The sequence below is a fragment of the Phacochoerus africanus genome, chromosome 3 (genome assembly GCF_016906955.1).
Source record: "Phacochoerus africanus isolate WHEZ1 chromosome 3, ROS_Pafr_v1, whole genome shotgun sequence".
In the NCBI taxonomy this organism is placed as follows: Eukaryota; Metazoa; Chordata; class Mammalia; order Artiodactyla; family Suidae; genus Phacochoerus; species Phacochoerus africanus.
Window position 1 is genome coordinate 17,131,819 of NC_062546.1, and position 20,382 is coordinate 17,152,200.

A 20,382-nucleotide genomic window follows, 5' to 3' on the forward strand; every position below is an offset into this window, starting at 1 on the left:
GAAAATGGGAGGGCAGGAGGGAGAGCGAGAGAACCAAGGGAGCTTGGTGATGGTTGTTAAAGATTCGAATTTTTTGTTGTTGTTGTTGCCTTTTTGCCTTTTTCTACGGCTGCTCTCGGGGCATATGGAGGTTCCCAGGCTAGGGGTCTAATAGGAGCTGTAGCCTCCGGCCTACACCACAGCCACAGCAACACAGTATCTGTGACTCACACCACAGCTCATGGCAACGCCGGATCCTTAACCCACTGGGTGAGCCCAGGGATCGAACCCGCAACCTCATGGTTCCTAGTGGGATTTGTTAACCACTGAGCCATAACAGGAACGCCAAGATTTGCATTTTTTAACAAAAGAGTTTTAAAGCATTTTTGGGGTCAGGTATCAAGGAGAAAACTCGGTTTCTGCCTTCAAGGAACTCACAGTCAAAGAGAGGGAGACAGGTAGTTATAAAACAGACTGAAACAGGTAGCTGTGCATGCTGTGCACAAGGGCTGGGCGCTGTGAGGGTGGAGGAGGGATGGTCGTGGTGGGTAGCATGGGGCCTCACTGAAGGTCTTTGAAAGCCCTCCCCAGCCACAGGAGCTTGTATCCAGAGACAAGGGCAGCATGGAGTGCCCAGGCAATAGGCTGCCTTTTCTTTTCTCACCATCTGAGATGGCCACAGCTGTTCCAGGCAGGAAGGGCGTGCCTGCTCCTTGGAGGCATGTAAGACCATTCTAGCACTGGATCCAAGGAGGTGCCCTTCTAGGACTGTCCAGCTGCTCCCAGGGGTATCTGGGGCCTGTAGCTCTGATCCCCTTTGTGACACTTCCATCTCTCTCTGCACCCCTTTCCAGCTCAGTAACTGTCCAACTATCCATTACTCATTAGTGAGCAGAAAGTGTGGCTTGATGAGGCATGCATCAAATACACAAAAAGCATCTAGGGAAAAGCCCAAGTCCTGGTACTGAGGAAATGTGCTTTTGTAAAGAGCAACTCGATTCTGCTTATCTGCCTCTCTTGAGGGGTTCGTAGATCGTCCAGATCACCTCGTCTCAGCCCATAGGGCGTGGTGGGCATTCCCATGGGCAGCTGGGTGGTCCCTTGCCTCTCCCAGTTCTTCCCTCTGAATATGCCCCAGAGCCCACAGTCCTTGTGTGACCTGGCTCTGGGCAGGAGCTGGCAGCTGCTGGGTTTCTAGGGGACTGTGAGCACTGAGGCTACTTCCCTGCAGCCACACACTTGCTGCTGTTGTGAGTTGGATCGCATCTCTGGCAGCTGGCTGCTTGGCACCCGGGAACTTGGTCACGCCGTCTGGCCGTCTTCATGGGCTCCATTCTGGGAATAGAACGTTGGCTGTAGAATTTGGCTGTGGTATTTTGTCCAGGTTGTTAACAGCCTCATAAACAACTACGCTCCTTTTTCTCCCTGATATTTCTGGTCCATTGTCATCACCAAACACATGAAACCTTCACTGTTATGACTGCCAACCTAGTAGTATTTGTCCTGCACTTTGCAGTGTACAAAGCACTGCCACATACACTGTCCAAGCCTCTGAATGCATCAGTGTTCTCATCTGTAAATGGAAGTGAGGACACCTCACCACCAAAGTAGATGTGTGCTGAGAATCAAACGAGTTAATACACGTGAAGCTCTGAGAGCAGTGGCAGACAGCCAACGTGAACTATTTTCACTTTTCGAAGTAGGAATGACTTCCCCCAAAGGACAGAAGGGGTTCCAGCCACTCGTCATGTACAAGGATGCACTGCCCTGGGTACAGGCAGTAACGGGGAGCGTTTATCTGTAGAGAATTTCAAAATGATAATAAACCCAGCAAAGCCAGTCTGTTTTTATCATCATGATACGCTGGCAGTTTTAAACTGAATCAATGGTAAATACTCCTTCACCCTGAAATATCCTGTTGAACTGCGATCAAAATTGCTGCGGTTACTGTTGAGTTTTAATGGACTTCAAATGGACATATTTTAATCATTTATCTTTTCACAAACATTGTATTTTACATGACATTTAATTCAACGAATTCCCCATTATACAGTCGTCTCTCTAGGTCTGTGGGCTCAGCTACACGTGTTTGTTGTAAAAGTAAGTTCCTAATGGTTCTGAATCATTCATGTTCCCTTTGGGCCTGATTCAGGTCTCTCATGCCTGTGGTATACATATTCTTGCATTTGAACAGTCAATAGCAACAATGATAGCCCAGGAAATAAATAGTGAAAAATGCTAATATGTTACATTAACCCTATCATTCTATGCGACCACTTGGAGTTCTTCTTTGTGCTTAACGTTTCCAGCGGAGTGGGGTATTTCACATTGTGAGCTGGAAAAAATTGCATTTGCTAATTTCAGTTCCTACAGTAAATATTTAATTGAATCTGAATGATATATGTAATATCGACTCTCTCCTTTATAATTGATAACTGTTAGTAGTGTTAACACAAAAGACCAAATCAAGAAATTATTACTGATTATTCTGTGATCCTTACTGGGAATAATTTTGCCATAGATGGAGGGGAGCTGTGTGCTGAAAATGAAAAATTATCCTCTCTTACGTAGTTATGCTATCTGTATAACTGGCTCTGCTGAGTCCTTTATACACAATAGATCTCATTTAATACACAGGGTGACCTGGAGAGAGAGCTTATTACTCCTGGTTTATGTTTTCGTTTTGTTTTTTGCTTTTTAGGGCTGCAGTCATGGCATGTGGAAGTTCCCAGGCTAGGGGTCGAATCAGAGCTGCAGCCGCTGGCCTATGCCACAGCCATAGCAATGCTAGATCTGAGCCATATCTGCAACCTACACCACAGCTCATGGCAATGCTGGATCCTTAACCCACTGAGCAAGGCCAGGGATCGAACCTGTGTCCTCATGGATACTAGTCAGATTCATTTCCGCTAAGCCGCGATGGGAACTCCCCCCCCCCCCTTTTTTTTTGGTTTATGTGTTGAATTGATCCAATTCTGCTAATGCTACAGAACTCTAAAACCTTGCTTCTTCTTACACTCAGATTTACCTCCATTTTGTTTCTTCCCCATAAAATGTTTTATCACAAATGTAAATGGGAAGCCTCCCTCGGCTGTGAAATGAGATCACCCACCCTGCCTAGAGTTAAATTGTTTTGGCATCAGCCCCTTCTGGGCCTCTTGCTGGGAATAAAGCCCTTCCAAAGTGTCCCCTTGGTTATTTCAGAGGGCTTCTCTGCTGCCATCTTGTGCGTATGGGGAGGGGTCTGGCAGGACCCACTGTCGCTGTGGCTGCACTGCTGCTAGGCACTCTGGTGAGAAGCCTGCTCTAGAACAGGCATGTCTTTGTTGCTGATGACCACTAATTCCCCTCACTGGCCTCCTGGGGTCCACTCCCCCCGACTCCCTTGGTGGAGGGCTGTTGCTGGGGGGTTCTTGCAGCCCACAGATCCAAGAGCCACTGTGGAAGCTCCAGGAGCGCCTGGCTGGCCTCCACAGGGCAGGGCCAGCTCAGCCTGCAGCAGCTGGCATCTCCAGGCCTCCATAAGGTTTGGAATCCCAGCCAAATTTCCTCGTTGGCCTGAGAGGGAGAGGACATCCTTTGATCACCCAGCCCAAGATGCCCTTATTTCCTGCCCTGGGATCATGGCAGAGACACCTGTGCCCTTCAGGGAAAAGTCCTCCCCCGACTCACAGGGGTTGTCTGGCCCTCAGCTCGGACAACCGCCAGACGGCACTCAGCACGTTCCCCAGAGTCTGGCTTGTCCGTCTTAAATACAGCATCACACGCAGACTCTCGGGCACCCCCAGCCCCTGCTGCCGGGTCTCACCCTCAGCTTTCTCTTTCCAGGCTCCTGCTGCCTCACCGGGGTGCTGCACGCTTCCCCCACTGGGTCTCTGTGTTCTCCTCCTTCTCAGTCCCAGGGGAAGGTTATCGTCACGGCTGTGGTGGGGAGGACCTTTGGACGTCCTCCTTTCACACGTTTGTTTATGACCCCTGAGGCCCAGGCTTGTGATGACCCAAACCAGGCAGGTGTCTTGTTTCCGCTTCCACTGTCCTGGTCACGTTCTTAGGCCATGAACTCAGAGGCTTGGTGGCTTGAATCTTGGGTGGAAGGAGGAAAAGGGAGAAGCTAAAGCGTGAACTACAAGGAGGTAAAATAAAACATCAGTTAATATCTCAGGAATGCTCCCCCGTCATCCTAGTTCCCACGGGCTAATCCTAGTTTTTTAAGTCTATAAAATGTGAGAGTGTCCAATGCTGTGCAAATTACCACAAACTCAGTGGCTTAAGACAATGCACGTTTCCTCTCTTACAGTTCTAGAGGCTGGAAGTCTGAAATGGTTCTCCTGGGGCTAAAATCAAGGTGTCAGCAGGGCTGCGTTCCTTCTGGAGGTTCTAGGGGAGAACCCTTCCCAGCTTCTAGATGCTGCCTGTGTTCCTTGGCTTGTGGCTCCTTCCTCTGTCTTCAAAGTCAGTGGGATAGCATTTTCCTCTTTCTGACTCTGACTCCTGACCCTCCTGCCTCACTCTTCTACTAATAAGGACCCTTGTGATTACATTGGGCCCACCTTGACCATATAGGCTCCTCTTTTTTTCCCCATTTTTAAAAGCTTTATTGAAGTATAGTTGATTTACAAGGTTGTGATAATTTCTACTGTATAACACAGTGATTCAGTTATACACGTACTCATACCCATTCTCTTTCAGATTATTTTCCCACATAGATTATCACATAATATTGGGTAGCATTCTTTGTGCTCTACAGCAGGTCCTTATTGGCCAGTTATTCGGTATACCTCAGTGTGCATATGCCAATCCCAAACTGCCAGTCCATCTCCCCCCCAACACTTGACACTTGTCCCCTTTGGTAAACATAAGTTTTTCAAAGTCTGTGAATCTGTTTCTGTTCTATAAATAAGTTCATTTGTATTCCCCCTTTTTTAGATTCCACATCTAAGTGATATCATATGATGTTTGTCTTTCACTGTCTGACTGACTTCACTTAGTATGATAATCTCTAGGTCCATCCATGTTCAGGAAATGGTATTATTCCATTCTTTTTCATGGCTTAGTAATATTCCATTATATATATATATGTACCACATCTTCTTTATCCATTCCTCTGTTGATGGACATTTAGGTTGCTTCTGTGTTTCCTGGCTATTGTAAATAGTGCTGCAATGAACATTGAGGTGTCTATCTTTTTGAATTATGGTTTTCTCTGGATAGCTGCCCAGGAGTGGGATTGCTAGATCATATGGTAGTTCTATTTTTAGTTTTTTGAGAACCTCCATACTGTTTTCCATAGTGGTTGGATCAGTTTACATTCTTTCCAACAGTGTAAGAGGGTTCCCTTTTCTCTACACCCTCTCCAGCATCTTTTGTTTGTAGCCTTTTTTTTTTTTTTTTGGCTTTTTAGGCCACATCTGCTGCATATGGAGATTCCCAGGCTAGGGGTCTAATCAGAGTTGTAGCTGCTGGCCTAATACCACAGCCACAGCAACTCGGATCCGAGCCGTATCTGTGACCTACATCACAGCTCATGGCAATGCCATATCCTGAACCCACTGAGCAAAGCCAGGGATTGAACTCGCATCCTTAAGGATACTAGTTGGGTTCATTAACTGCTGCTCTATGACCAGAACTCCCTGTTTGTAGACTTTTTTGATGATGGCCATTCTGGCTAGTGTAAGGTGATACCTCATAGTAGTTTTGATTTGCATTTCTCTAATAACAGGCTGATCTTCCTATCACAAGACTCTTAACTTAGTCACATCCGCAAGGTCCCTTTCTCATGTAAGGTCACATATTCACAAGTTCTGGGGATTAGGATGCGGTCGTATTTAGGGGAGGCATTATTCCACCCACCACATCCTCTGTATCCTCTGTAGGAGGTGTGTGTGTGTGTGTGTGTGTGTGTGTGAGAGAGAGAGAGAGGGGATGTGCATGTGGACACACAACTGGCGCATCCTAATATGAGTTTCTTTTCCTACCTGAGAGTCGGATTCTGAGGAGGAGCTTGCTGCTAGATGGGGATCTTCTTGGAAAACAGTCAGGTGGAGCAGAAGGTGGCCCTGGTCCAATGCCAGCCATACTATAGTAGGTGCTGTCAGGGCCCACCTCCCTTCTCCAACCCTCTCCCTCACAGAGGTCAGGTCTCCTGCAGGTTCAGTGGGCAGGTCTTATACTCAGTGATGGTGTCCTTCTACCCGCACAGGTGTTTCTCGGCCTGAGGTCTTTCTCAGGCTCAGTCTTTGGTGGCAGAGTCTGGCAATGCCAGGGATGGGAGTTGACCCTAGGAGTAACCCTTAACCAAGGAGGGATGGGAGTTGGTGGATGTATCAGTGTTCTGTGGATGCTATAACAAATTCCCGTAAACTAGGTGGAATAATACCATAGAAATTTCTTCCCTCCCAGTCCTTGAGGCCAGAAGTCTGTGTCGGCAGGGACTGGCTCCCCACAAAAGCTTTAGCGGAGAATCCTTTGACTCCTCCAGCTCCTGGTGGCTCCCAGCATCTTAGCCTGTGGCTGCACCACTCCTGTCTCTGCCCTTGACTTCACACGACCTTTTCCTTTCCTCTCCGTGCATTTAAGAACACTTGTCATTGGATTTAGACCCCACTCAGGCAATCCAGGGTGCTTTCATCTCAAGATCCTTAATTATATTGACAGACACCCTTTTTCCAATTAAGATCACATTCGCATGTTCTGGAGATTAGGACATGGACATCTTTTTGAGGGCCGTCATTCAACCACTCCTATGAATAACACCTGGCTTCCTTGCCCCTTGGGGACACTTCTTAGATGTACTCTACACAGTCTCCTAGAGAGTTCCAAGTGGGGGTGAGCTCCACCCGCTCAGTGACCAACCTGCTCCTAAATGCAGGTGTTACTGTTTTCACTCCCCTGTCTCACTTCCCCACTCCTTCGCCGTGTGTCCTCGGATCTCCTCCCAGGTTGACTGTTTGCATCCAGATCCTTGTCTGTGTCTGCTTTGGGGGAAAATTAAAACATAGCCCCTTGCTTCCAAGGCCCTTGCAAGCAGCTGGGAGTCACATCTCAGCTGGTTCCCAAGTGTGGTTTTTCCTGGGCCGCCTTGTGCTGCCCACTTCTGGTTGATCAGGAGTACCGTTCAGGTACTCTTTGGCCAGTCCTCCAGTCTTCCTGGTCTGTTCCCTCCCCCATCGCATTGCCTTTGCTATTCCACAACCTCATCTCTATCTCCTGGAGACCCCCGGCTGACATGCAGCCTCAGCAGTGGGGAAGTAATTGCAAAGGAACCTGCTGTCTTAGATAGTGGAGAAAGTATCTCAGTCAGCATGTGGCTTAATTGAATTAAAGAAAAAAAAAAAAGTACTACCCCACCTCCACAGTAACTCATTGCCCTTGACAGGATGCAGATAGAACTCTTTGCAGAAGCAAGAGTCATGGCCAAAAAGGTTGCTGGGCTGCAGGCTTGGCTCTAGGAAGCTCCTGACTCTGATAGGGGAGGAGCTGAGTGCCTGGACCCCTGTCCAGAGCTCAGAGGCATAAGCAGTCTCCTGACCTCAGCATGAAGAAGGGAGGGTGTTTTGAGGATGGAGAGACAAGGGCTTTGGCCCTGGGATATAGAGCATGATCCAGGAGGAAGGTCTGATTGAGACAATCTTGTGCTTGGGATCAGCAGGTCGAAGGAGCTGAAAAAGATTGGTCAGAGGTGATAGGGTGGTGCTCTCACTTCTCCCAGGGAGAAGTTGACCATCTGAAAGGTCATAGTCCAGGACAGTGATTGGGTCTTGGGGAGCTGTGAACAAGGCTGCAGTGTGCTATGGATGTCAATGGCTCCTTCCTTCCTGAGGCAGTGCTCTCAGGCCAGCACACCCTCCCTCCCAGCAGCTGTAACTGGAGCTTTAAGGGAGATAGAGGCTCCACTGGTCATGAGTCCAAGCTCTGTGCTCCAGCCTTGGTCCTTAGAGTCCTGTGCTCTGTAGACTGGACATGGGCCCAGCTCATCACAGGAGAACATGGCATTTCCTGTTGGATGATTCTTCCCTGATAAGGGCTCCCCAAGGAATCCTTTAGGGAGGTAGAATCCAGGCATTCTTGGGTATTTGAATGTAATGGCATTAAGACCCTCTTCTATCCCAAAATGAGGGTAACCTTGATACCCCTTCCCCAACAGAAGAGTGGGAGGAACTCTGAGAGCTATGGGAATGGGTCTGTCGGGGACAGATGGAGCTCCAGGGCTAGTAAGGTCCCAGGGGACAGTCGTGTACCATGCACATCTTTTGCTTGGGAGTAAATTTACCAAATATTGATCTTGTGTTTTTCTGTATCACAGAGCAAGACAAAAATCACTATTTTGTTTTTTTGTTTGTTTGTTTTTGGTCCTCTAGGAGAGAACATTTTTTTTTTCCCACCTATTAGTATTTAAGCTCTATGAATTGATTCTCAATTATGTGAGTGCTGTGCATTCATACTTCCTTGGCTGTCTTCCAGTTGCTTCTGAAGGAAGCTCCCTCCTTGGTCACACCCCAGAAAGCTTGTGTTTCACTTGGACACTTTTTCCCCATGGCGCTGGAGAGGTAAAAAGGGCCACATTAGACACAATTTTGACCCAAGACTGAGGAACTCAAAAGCTATAGACGGAGTTCCCGTCATGGTGCAGTGGTTAACGAATCCGACTAGGAACCATGAGGTTGCGGGTTCGGTCCCTGCCCTTGCTCGGTGGGTTAACGATCCAGCGTTGCCGTGAGCTGTGGTGTAGGTTGCAGACGCGGCTTGGATCCCGAGTTGCTGTGGCTGTGGGGTACAGCTCTGATTCGACCCCTAGCCTGGGAACCTCCATATGCCGCAGGAGCGGCCCAAGAAATAGCAAAAAAAAAAAAAAAAAAAAGACAAAAAAAAAGCTATAGACTTCACTCAGGAGTACTTGGGATTCATGGGAGGTTGTCAAGCTGAGAGAGCAGATAGTGCTCTGATAAGTGAAAGAAGAGACTTATGTGCACATATAATAAGACTTGATGTGGGGATATGGACTTAATATTATTGAAGCTGAATGTCTGATCCAAAGGCCTTTATGTGTACCATCCCTCTGCCTAGAACAGAGAGGTTTGTCCCAGTTCAAATACCACTTCTCTGGAGTTCTTTCTTGATCCCCTTCTCATTTAAATGTGTTTTCCTTGTTACACCCTCTCATAGCTTCCTCTTTCTTTCATAGCATTTACTACAATTTTGAAAGTTTTAATTTTCTTCCTAATCAGACTTTAAATTCTTTGAGGGGGGGGACAGGATCCATGTTTTATTCATTTCTGTATGATGCCAAAGGAAAAGTGTACTGAAGAGAAGTAAATAGGCAAGGAAGACTTTATTGAAGACTATTGCAATAGGGGAGAGAGATTGAACTCAACTCCACTGAAACAAAAAGCAGGAGGGTATTTAGGCTCTGGGGTAACATAACGGAAAGGGAGTGGAGGCCACTGGTCTATGTGATTAGACCATTGTGTCTACATCTCCACTAACTGGTGCTTATCAAAGTAAGGTTCTCACCTTTCTGCAGAGACTGGGAGACAGGGGCACTGTCTTTCATGATGATTGTATTTTTAAGGGATGACTTCCATGCCCTTGAGAAGGATGCTTCTGGGTTGTAAAATTGGTAAGAGGCTGAGAGAAGATTTACATCTCAAAGGGGCCAAGAAAGAATTTACAGTAACAAGTTTTCTAATGTAAATGTTCTAAGAAAAGGGAGTTTGGGGTCTGGAGTCAGGAGGAAACTGTTTAAAGTTTGGTCAAGCTGAGAGGAACACTAAGGCCACAAGGGTAATGACCTCTCGTTCTATGCTACATTCCTTCCCTACAGGGGCAGGCAAAGAATGCTGCAAATAATAGGTGTGCTTAATTTAAAATTAATGTTTGTATTTCCCTCTCCAGGTGTTGCACTCCATATGGGCAGGGATCATGTCTGTCTTGTTCATGAGTACAAACCCAGCACTGTCCGCTTGCTTCTCATAGGTGATCAATAAGTGCTTGTGGAAAGAACAAATGAATGGATGGATGGAGGAGGAGTCAGAAGGAGCACTCAGGATGCCTTCCAGCTTTTCCGTGTGGGAGCAGGAAGGTAATGAGGCCAGTAGTGGCTGATGTGTGGCAGGGGATAATGAAGGGCTGAGGGCAGAGCAAACAGGCGTTTGATCCGGGGATGTCCTGCTGACTTTGCCTGGAGTAGGGGGTGAACAGTGTTTGGTGTCTGAGATGGAGATGATTAAGGGAGCACCGCTGGGCTGGGGAGATGGTAGCCTGTGCAGATTACATCTCTCACTTGCTCTTTGTTTGATTTCTAACAAGTGATGGTGATCCTGGAGGAAGAGTCAACATTCCGCTCTTTTGAGTTTATTTAGAAGACACAGCTGCATCAAGGTGAGGACCCCCTTCCGGGCCACCCCCGCAGGCAGATGAATGCTGGTGCTTGTAATTACTTTCAGGGTCAAAGCAGCGCAATCAGCTCCTTTGTCAGCAGCATTCATTGAATAGTTTTATCGAGCGCCTGAGGGTGATTTGTTCCAGCTCCGGAGTAATTGTCCAATCTACCGCAGGTCTCAGGGGGAAGGTGGTTTTTGAAGGAAACTTCCCAAACATTTGTGGTTAAGGCTGGATGGCTTCATTCATTAACTCAGCAAACCTTCTTTGAACACCTACTGTGTGTTGGGTCCTGTGCCAGGCCTTGTGGGAGGTCTGGAGCAGTTCTTGCTCTAAAGAACCTATGGATGGTTAAAGGGGATACATAGAACCTTCCTTAATCTCATACTCATCCCACATGTTCCAGTGAGAGCCCCAAGGAGTAGGGCTTCCTCTTGATGGAGGCGATGTTGGAGGAAGGCCTGGGAAGATGATGGGTGGGATTGGGGTGGAGATGAGGTGTTGGCACTGACGGACATCCAAAGTCAGGGACAAAGATTCTGTCCTTGACCAAACTCTGGCCAGTCTCCCCTGAGCCTTCTTCTTGTAGGATTGAACTTTGGCCTGTACAGACTTTAGTAAACACTGGCATAGCTGCTAACAGCTCAAGGTTGCAACCCTAGGATGACCCTAGTCACCTCCACATTCCTACCTGAGAAAACTCAAGACTGCCAAATGAAGTGATTCACTGTTTGTTCCCACCAACACCTGAAGATAGGGCCCATTTCCCAGTCTCCATGGGAGGGTAGGAGTTTAACTTTGGTAGGTCCCATTGAGCAAACCCAGATGGGTTTCATGTGGACCAACCACCCCTTCCTGCTTTTTGTAATTTTTCACTTTCTTGTCTTGAACAAAGTCCCTGCCATTCCTCCTTCCTCTTCCCTCATTCTTCTTTTAAAATCTTAAGTCACCTCTGCACAAGCCAGAATGGGGCTCAGCACTGTCCCCTACTGTCAGTGGTTATGAAACTGACAGTTTTAACAGCCTGAACCTAGCCAGAACACAGGATTAGGACTTGAACCCAGGTGCCAGGGCTCAAACCCAGCCTAAACCCAGATTGGGACTTAAACCCACAGTTTTAAGTTAGAATCACTCACCCTGTGTCTGGACTCACTGAGGTTCAGGTTCTTCATGACTCTGCGCAGAAGGAATTCAGCGAGAGACAAAGCGACAGGCAAGAAATGGATTTATTAGGATAGGATGCTTGTGAGAGAAGCAAGGGGGCAGGCATGGAAGTTCTGCCCAGAGGATCCGGTGGGCTACAGTTTTATCCTCCAAGGGGAGTGGGGGTTGGAAAAGCCCCCCTCTTCCTTTCCGGGAGCAGTAGCTCCTCCTTAGTATCAGGCAAGGTGTGTATTCAAATCAGCAGAAGGGTGGTCCTCAAACTCCTGCCCGTGGTCTGAATCTGAATGCAGGCCTCATTCCATCCCCCACACAAAGACCAAAGGCAATTCTCGCACTTCCACTAGTCAAGCAAGTCTGCCTTGCTCTGATGGCTTTTTTGAGCAGTTTATTAACTTACAGTGATCTCCCATAGTCCCCCAGATTCCCCTCTCTATCTAGATCCTTTACTGGGACTTCTAAAACTACCTGTGTCTCCTCCATCACTATCAGTTACTGAATAGAATCTGTCTTCATTGCTTTAGCCAATGTCTGGCTGTGTTTATCTTTGACATCAGTTCTCCACACAGAAATAAAAGCAGAAAACTGATGCACACAATTGTTCAGAAAGAGACCCTTTAGGATTCCATCCAGCAGGGGAAATAGAGAAAGAGCCATGGCCCAGCTCATGCAGGGCCTTCGAGGCCTAAGCAAAGAGGTGGGGGTTTTGTCCTGTGTGCCACAGAAAGTGGAGGATTTTAAGTGGGGGAGGCATAAGGTCAGAGCAGTGCCTAGCACAAAGTCAGCATTCACTGAGTGTTCATTGTTGCTGTTATGATTTGCAGTTCCCAAGACTGGTTTCTCTGGCTGTGGTATTGGGAGGGGGGGAGTTGGCGGTTAGGGGAACAGGAGACAATAGTTAGGAGGCTACACCAGTGGTTCGAGGCCAGAGATGGTGGGGGTCTTGCTTGGCTCTGTGGTTGTGGGGATGGGAGAGAAGTGATTGATCCCAGGGAAGATTTAGGAGGTCAGATGGGCAGGTCCTGGTGAACGGCTGGAAGTGGTAGAGGGCAGGGGAGGGAAAGGGGAAAATTGAGGGTGATGTCCAGGTTTCTGGCTGGCGAGAATGAGTGGGAGATGGCGCTATTCCCAGGTGTGTGTGGGGCAGATGGGGAGATGGCTTTTGCAGGTTGAACTAAAGAGCAGTGTGCTGTCAGGTATATGGGGCTGGAGCTCAGGAGGGCCATCCTTCAGGGAACGGGAGCTATTTTTACTCCCACATTACACTTGGTTTGATCCTGAGCTTCAGGCACAGCGCTAAGAACCTGGCATGTGTGTGACTTAGTTTGAGTGGTAGGGGAGGAAAAATTCTCGATCCTCCTGGGTTCTCTAGCTGGACCTAAGAATTAATTAAACTGACATAAGATGAACTAACAGGAGAAAAGCAAACAAGTTTTATTACATTTTTTACATGTGCATGAAGCTTTCACAAGATAATGAAGAACAGAGCAGAAACTTTTATGCCTTTTAGACAAAGAAATGATCAATTTATGAAGAAGTGATGACAAAGGGGTTTGGGGGTTTGGGCCAGGGGCAGTACATTGTGGGGGAATGACTAGGAGAGAATATTGGAGGGGGAACTGGTGGAAGACAGGATTATTTTAGTAAGTTTGTTTTGTACAGAACCATTGCAGTGTCTGTTCCAAATCTATGGTGATAAAGATATTCTTGTCTTCGCAGTACAGAGAGGGCGCTTTTCTCATGGGAACTTTTATGGCCTGTTTTTAAGTAGAAAAGAGCAGGTCAGAGAGCCCTTCTTGCATCTGCAGTTTCTCAAGTGTCCTCAGTTAGAAAGAATCATCATGCCAAAGCGGCATATTTTAGTGGGGCATGGCCTGAACTCCTTCAGAGTTCTCCCAGTCTCTGAGACAAGATTCAAATGAAGAGATTTCATTTGGGAAGAAGAGGTCAAACCAGTGAGGAAGTGAAACAGGGAGAGAGAGGAGCCAGCAAAGTGTGTGATGGAGCCAGCATCCGTGTTGGTTGACTGGAGTGTCATCCTGTGGGCAAACACATGCTTCAGAAAGACCCCACACAGGAGGCGAGGGAGCTGGGCTATTTACACACCACAGTTCCTGGAGCAAGAGCCTTTACACACAGAGATACAGATATGAGAGATGGAAGTTGCTGGGGCATAAGGAAATGTCCAAGGGCTGTAGGACACAGACAGCATTGGATCCAAAGTCTAATGATGCAATTTGTATAAACATGTAGGTTTTTATCCCATGTTAGGTGAAACCAGTCCTCTGCTTAGGTTTTTTTTTTTTTTTTTTTTGTCTTTTTGCTATTTCTTTGGGCCGCTTCTGCGGCATATGGAGGTTCCCAGGCTAGGGGTCGAATTGAAGCTGTAGCCACCGGCCTACGCCAGAGCCACAGCAACGCGGGATCCGAGCCGCGTCTGCAACCTACACCACAGCTCACGGCAACGCCGGATCGTTAACCCACTGAGCAAGGGCAGGGACCGAACCCGCAACCTCATGGTTCCTAGTCGGATTCGTTAACCACTGCGCCACAACGGGAACTCCTCTGCTTAGTTTTCTGTCATATTGGCAGAGTGAACGGCAACCTTCAAATAAAACCTACTCGAGACTGGAGTAAATTAAGTTTGTTAACTCAGGGGCTTGTAACCAACCTGTGAACTAACAATTCCACATCTCACTACTTGGGGCTCATTTGTTTTTTTAGATACGACCTATCTATTGACCACGTACTGAGTGCCAAGATAAGTGCTGAATACTTTACATGTTATTATCTCCTTTAATCTTTATAACCACCCCTCTTCCCCCCCCCCCCCCCCCCGCCGCCTTGAGATAGGTATGGTTAGACCCAGCTTATAGATGAGGAGGGATTTAGTGGTTTGCTCCTGTTGCAACAGTTTGCAGTTGTCAGAACCAAGTTGCAACCCATTTTCTTCCTTCAACCTTTGCTGCCGCTTGGCAGGTAGAAATTACAAGAGCAACCTTAGCTCAAGCTTTTGGCTTATATCTGTGTTCAGTATTTATTGACGTTCCCAGGCCCATCCAGTACTAACTGCTGAGGCTTAATAAGTTCTAAATAATAATGATTTTTCCCTGGATGAGTATAGATGCTGCTATCAGCTGAGCCTGATTTCCACCTAATTTGCAGGGAATTCATGTAGCACAATGATGGGCTAAATATTTATGCAGGGAGGATGTATGTACAAATCACATTTCCATAAGAAACAGAAGGCAAATGAGAGTTTCCCACATAAAAGTTTATTGATAGGAAAAGATGCTTTAGAGTATCAAACCTTAGCTGGGATTAACCAGCATTATCCAAGTGTTAGCCGTATTTAGGCAATTTTAGCATTTATGCCAGAGAAGTGCCTTTATTAAGAATTGCCAAAAAAAAAAATTTGTCAAGGATTGCTAGGGGAGAAATCATTTTTGATTCCAATCAGGGTTTGGGGAAAAAACCTGGGACTATGGAATAACTTTTCCTCCAAATGACCCAGCCATCTAAGTGGATGTCCCTGGGCAAGTTCTCTCTCTGAGCCTCAGTTTCTCAATCTTTCATCTACTGAATGGGATTGGATGTTCCTCAAGGCCCTGGCCACTTTGTCTTGTAATTCTGTTTCAAGGGGAAATTCTGTTTCATGTGGATCATTTTAGAGACTTTGTTCAAGATTTTTATTGTTAGTTAAACATCATGATGTTGAAATTAATTGTGTAGTGACCTGTGTTCTGTCCTCACCCCAGGGAATGACCTCAGACCTTTGGAATGAATTCTTTTTTTTTTTCTTTTTGCTTCCATGGTCTGTGGAAGTTCCCAGGCTAGGGGTCGAATTAGAGCTGTAGCTGCCAGCCAACACCACAGCTCACAGCAATGCCTTAACCCACTGAGCGAGGTCAGGGATTGAACCTGTGTCCTCATGGATCCTAGTCGGGTTCATTACTGCTGAGCATGATGGGAACTCCTCTTTTTTTTTTAATTGAAGTATAGTTAATTTACAATATTGTATTAGTTTCAGGTGTATAGCAAAGTGATTCAGTTTTATATATGTATATTTTTTCAGATTCTTTTCCATTACAGGTTATTATAAGATATGAACATACTTCCTTGTGTTATACAGTAGGTCCTTGTTATTTATCTGTTTTATTTACAGTAGTGTGTATCTGTCAATTCCATATTCCTAATTTATCGCCCCCCCCACCCCGCTTCCCCATTGGTAGCCATAAGTTTTCTATGTTTGTGAGTCTGTTTCTGTTTCTGTGTTTTAAACAGATTCATATGTATTACTGAATTAACTATTTTATGACCTTAAGAGTTCCTGGGTTAAAGAGTCCCCCTGACTTTGTTACAGAGGGATATCTGAACCAGCTGGTCCACCACTGTCAAGATTCAGGTGCTGTGAATGAGCAAATGAGTGAGCAACCCCCTACCCCCACCCCCGCCTCAGATATTACTCTAAGACTTATTTCTGCCTGGGCGAGACAGATTTTCATATAGATGTAACCTCATTTAATGTTTTCAAAACCCTGTATTCAGGCATAACCTGCTGAGGTCCCAGAACCAGCAGGTGGCCACACTGGGATCAGGAGCCAGATCCGCTCGCATCCTTTCTGCTGTGCCCACTGAAGCTCACAGGCCCAGCCTCTGCTTGGAATTCAGCTTTGTCATCACCAAGACACATCCAGACTTTCAGCTTCACTTTCTTCTGAGGTTGTAACATGGCTTTGAACAGATATTTCAGGAAAACCAGAAAGTCGTAAAAAATTTTGAGGTACAGGTTCATAGAGGACTTCAGAATCTGTCTCTCTTAAGTAACAGCTTTACTGGATACAGTTTACAGATAATAAAAGTCACCTTGTAAAAGAATATAGTTTAATGGTTTTAGCATATTCACGGGGTTGTTGTGTAACCATCACGTACCTAACTTTAGAACATTTTCATCACCTCCCGAAGAAACCCCATACCTGTTAGCAGTCACTTCTCATACATCCCTGGCAACCACTAATCTACTTTCTGTCTCTGTGAATCTTTCTATTCGGGACATTTCATATAAATGGAATTGTATATGTGGCCTTCTGTGACTGGCTTCTTTCACTTGGCCTAATATTTTCAAGGTCTGTCCATGTCATTGTATGTATTAATATTTCTTTTTATGGATGAATGATATTCCATTGTATGGATATGCCACATATTGTCTAGTCATCGGTTGAGTTGCTGGATATTTGGGTTGATTCCCCTTTTTTGGCTATTAGGAATACTGCTGCAATGAACATTCATGTACAAGGATCTTATGGATATATATTTTCAATTCTTCTGGGTATAGACCGAGTAGAACTGCTGGATCATATGGTAACTCTGTGAAACATTTTTGGAGACACCGCCAGACTGTTTTCCAAAGTGGCTGCATCATTTTATAATCCTACCTCCAGAAACTCTGTTTTGGTTTTTATTGATTGAAATGGGCTTGCAGACACCGATAATTTATTTGAGCTTCAAGCCCAATTTGATCCAAAGTCTCTGAGGAGCACTCTCTGAATTGCAGGACTGGATTTAGCATGCCCAGAAAAGACCTTCTATGCCTACCAGCTTGCGCCCTAAATATCCTGTAATAAAATTTGGAATATAGGATAGACTTAGGTTTGAGTTCTTTAATAAGAGTTGTGATCTAGCAGAGAAAGAACAGTTTAGAACAGTGCCTGTCTTGTTTTGAGTTCCTTTTGATGCAGTGCTGAGATAGGATATGAGTACACATTGTTTCCTTGGGAGGTGATCCCTGGAAACACCTGTTAAGTAAGGGATGGAGGAAGTGAGGAGGGGAGGGAAGGAGGCTAATAAGGGTGTGCTATTGGGCAGGTCCCCACTGCGGGCAACCAGAGCTCATTCAGCTGGGGAGCTCTGGGTTCCAGTGTAGAACAGGCATTGAAATTATCCCATTGGGGAAACAAAGAAGTTGGTTGTTTATCTACCAATTCCTGGTCTTTCCATTGGTTGAGGGCTGCCTCTGTGTATGAACTCTTTGGCACTTTCCTGCACACTGGCCCAGCTCATCCTCATACCTGTTGGCATTGATGAGGTAAGGTTTGCCCTTGGGGTGTGGAGGTCTGTAGGCAGAGAACCAACAGCATCAGCCAGGGGACTAATCCAAATTGGTATTTGAGTAACTCATCCATGGCCATTTCTACCTACATTAAATGGCTATATCAAAATGTCATGTAAGGAAAAAAAATGTCATGTAAGGCTGTCACTGTTGACTTAAAGGAATCAAAAGCAGGAAATAAAATCTTTCCCTAAACCTGTCCCCAAGATAGGAAGCACAAAGCTTCCAGAGCACAGGAAATGGCTGGTCTCTCTCTCTCTCTCTCTCTCTCTCTCTCTCTCTCTCTCTCTGTCTCTGTCTGTCTGTCTGTCTGACTGTCTCTCTCTCTCTCTCTCTATATATATATATAAAATTTGTCTTTTGTCTTTTTAGGGCTGCACCCGCGGCATATGGAGGTTCCCAGGCTAGGGATCGAATCGGAGCTGTAGCCAACAGCCTATGCTACAGCCACAGCAACGCCAGATCTGAGGTGCGTCTGTGACCTACACCACAGCTTATGGCAACTCCAGATCCTTAACCCACTGAGCGAGGCCAGGGATCGAACCTGTGTCTTCCTGGATGCTAGTCAGTTTCATTTCCACTGAGCCACGATGGGAGCTCCTCTATATTTTATATATTTTTTAAAAAATCGAAGTTGGAGTCTGTTCTTGAAGAAAGAAAAGAGTGGGGTGGGCAGTTGAAAGGCACATGCTGAAGTAATCAGAGTTGAGAAGCAGGAATAGACGTGGAAATCAGAATCCGCCTTGAGGCAATTTAGTGGGATAATCAAGGGCTAAGGAATTGTGCCAGTTCCCCACAGACCAGCACCACTGGATCCCACAGATCCCAGGGTACATGTTTATATTTAGGCCCAGCAGAAGAAAGCACCTCTGTAGAAGCAGCTTCCAGAGGCCACTGGAGATCAGAGTCTCCTGGACACATGATAAAAACAGGGGTCTGGGGTTTCACTGCAGCACCCCCCAGGATGGAGCCCAGGAATCTGTGTTTTAACCAAGAGTCAGATTTGGGGACCTCTGAGAGGAGACAGGAATGCTGTAGATAAAGTTCCAGACACTTTTGGAAAATGGATAACCCACTGTGCTCCCTTCTCAGTTTTCCCCGGGGCCCTACTTGGGTTCCACTGGCTTATGATTGTAGCTGGCTCAGGCCTTTTGGTCCCCCACCATGGCTAAAATATCTGGCAGGAAAGTCTGTGGGGGTTGGATTTTCATCCCTGGAAACTGGGCCTCTCAGACCCACATGGTCCTCTCTGTAAAGCATGGCCTTGGGCAAAGAAACAATCAGACAAGGGTCTAATCATCTGAATAGGATACCAGAGGAGTTGTTTAACTGGAGTCTGTCGACATCATGAAAGGCCATTACATCTTACTCCCCAATGAGCTTTTCCTAGTATTATCGCTGATTGTGTCTCCCCCTCCCCCCCATTCATGTTGAAGTCCTATAGCCCCCAGGACCTCAGAATGTGACCTTTCTTGGGACAGGGTCTTGACAGAGGTAACCTAGTTAAAATGGGGTCACTAGGGTGGGCTGTAATCCAGCATAACTGGTGTCCTTCCTAAACGGGGAAATTTGGAGACAGACACACATTCAGGAGCAAACCATGTGAAAATGAAGGCGGTTGTCCACAAGCCAAGGAAGGAGGCCTGGAGCAGATTCCTTCCTCACCACCCCAGAGACCAGCCCTTGATTTTGGACTTCTAGCCTCCTGAACTGTGAGAGGATAAAACTTTGCTGTTGGAAGCACCCAGTCTGTGGTACTTTATTACCTAGCAGACGCACACAGTTAGCTTCCTCCCCAGTGGAGCCTATCTCCCAAATTTCTCTCCGCCTATCTTTTCCCTCCAACTTCATGGCCTTCACTGTAACCTAAACCTCAACTGCTTCCTGCAGTAGCTCTTAATGTTCCTGGACCGGGTTTGTTTGCCCGACATGCAGCGAGCCAAACACTGCGATGCTGAGGTTTGCAGCAGAGGAGCTTCTTCAGGGGACGTCTGTCTAGAAAGCAGTGGCGTGAGCATGATCTGAGGGTGGAGTTTTGGGCACCACAAAAAGGTCATTCATCAGATGCTTGCACAGACCCAGTTGAATGGTCAGTGGTCTCGACTGATTTGAACTAGCCCCATGTTCCTGAAAAACAACTTAAGCAACAGTCCCTATAGTGACTTGTTCATCAGGGGTGTTATCTATAAGGAGCAGATAAAGGGGTCTTGTGATGTATTGTCTAAGCTGTGAGAACCTGGGAGGGTATGTAATTTGCAAGAACAATGGAAAGGAGCTTAGCCAGGGAAAGCAGGTTATAGAATGTTACTTATTAAGTTATAATTTAAGGGATGTAAGTGATAACTTCCTTTGGTTTCACTAACCTGCCTTTCTGCTTTCACTCTGATGCCCCTGCTTTTTTTCTCTGCCCAGCCAGCCACCAGTATGTTTTATAAGCGCACATCTGATTGTGTCTCTCCTCTGTTTAAAACTTTCTTTTTTTTTTTTTAATTTATTTTTTTATGGTTGCACCTGCAGCATATGGGATTTCCCAGGCTAGGAGTCGAATCAGAGCTTCAGCTGCCAGCCACAGTCACAGCCACAGCCACTCGGGATCCAAGCCTCGTCTGTGACCTACACCACAGCTCGTGGCAACACTGGGTCCTTAACCCACTGAGCGAGGCCAGGGATCGAACCTGCATCCTCATGGATCCTAGCTGGGTTTGTTAACCGCTGAGCCATGAAGGGAACTCCCTGTTTCAAATTCTTCTGTTGTC

General features: G+C 46.5%; 1 long non-coding RNA gene across 1 annotated transcript in view; it reads left to right on the plus strand.

The window, feature by feature from the left end:
• The window catches only part of LOC125122574 (uncharacterized), a 105,493-nt gene that overhangs the window by 76,789 nt on the left and 8,322 nt on the right, over positions 1-20,382 (plus strand). The window contains exons 2-3 of the long non-coding RNA XR_007133841.1: positions 9,952-10,057; positions 10,285-10,356. This is a non-coding gene — a long non-coding RNA (uncharacterized LOC125122574). The remainder of the gene's footprint in view (positions 1-9,951; positions 10,058-10,284; positions 10,357-20,382) is intronic.